The sequence below is a fragment of the Phaethon lepturus genome, unplaced genomic scaffold, assembly GCF_000687285.1.
Source record: "Phaethon lepturus isolate BGI_N335 unplaced genomic scaffold, ASM68728v1 scaffold53177, whole genome shotgun sequence".
NCBI lineage: Eukaryota > Metazoa > Chordata > Aves > Phaethontiformes > Phaethontidae > Phaethon > Phaethon lepturus.
The window spans coordinates 1-1,118 of NW_010550800.1; positions in this window are offsets into that span (position 1 = coordinate 1).

Consider the following 1,118-nt stretch of genomic DNA (forward strand, 5'->3'; position numbering starts at 1 on the left):
GGGTTGTGGCCGCCTGAAAGCCGGGGCGAGTGTGAACAAGGCTGGCACGTCCCAGGCGCGCAGGCGGCGAGCCGGGCCAGTGGAAGACACTATTGCATGTCTGCTTTCCCCCTTCTTGCCTACACCTTACCAAGCACTGCCTGCAGGGTCCAACCCCTGCTTTTGCCTGAGCCTTTTCAATTGATGCAGCTCCATACTCCGGCCAGCCTGAACCCCCAGGAGCCCCCAGGCTGGGCTGTGTCTGTCTCTCTGCACTTCCCAAAAATCACCAGGCTCAACCTGCTGGTTTGAGTTCAAAAGCAACACAACTGCGACACTTGCACTTCCCCATTTGCTGGGACACCCATGTGGGCTTTAGCACAAAGGAGAGACCCAAGGAGCTGTTGGGGTCCCTGTGACCCTCACCACTCCCACGCACTGCTGTGAGCGTGGGGGAGCACAGCCAAGGCTGACACAGGGCTGGGAGGGTTGGTTCTGCAACGCTCCAGTCCATGGGCCATAGGGATGGGAAGAGAAAGCAAAGCTTTGCTGAGCACTGTTTAATCTAGCAATGACACTTCTCCTTCTCGTGAGCACTGGGGGTACATCCAGGGCCTGCAAAATGGGGGCCAGGCTAAAACCCCACCTGGGGAGCGTGGATATGGACCCCATCATCACCCCCGTGCCAGAGCAGAGCACAGACACTACAAAGACATTACCCACACCCAAACCCCACTCCTGCAGTGCCTCAGCACAGGATATCCATGAGGTGAACTGGGGCACAGCAGTGATGGAGGAGCTGGGCTATTTGTGGCCAGGGACCATAAGACTAAAAATTCTGAGCATCGTGGCCTGCCCCAGCCCCGTTGCAAGGGATGTTGCAGGCAGAAGCTCCTTGCTGCAAGCCTCTGTGAAAAGAAGCAAACATAGCACTGCCCTGTTCACCTCCCAGAGGACAAAAGCACTCAAGGACAGCAAAATGCTTCACCTGGGGATGGTTCCTCTGCAGCACGAGGGAGTGCAGCTCAAAGGCTCAGCGCTCCTTGCCGGTACCACAGATGCAGCGACAAGCGGCACGTGCCCGAGCCTGAACCAGGTCTGTGGGCAGAGCTGCCATAGCTCTGGGCAGCAGAGCAGCA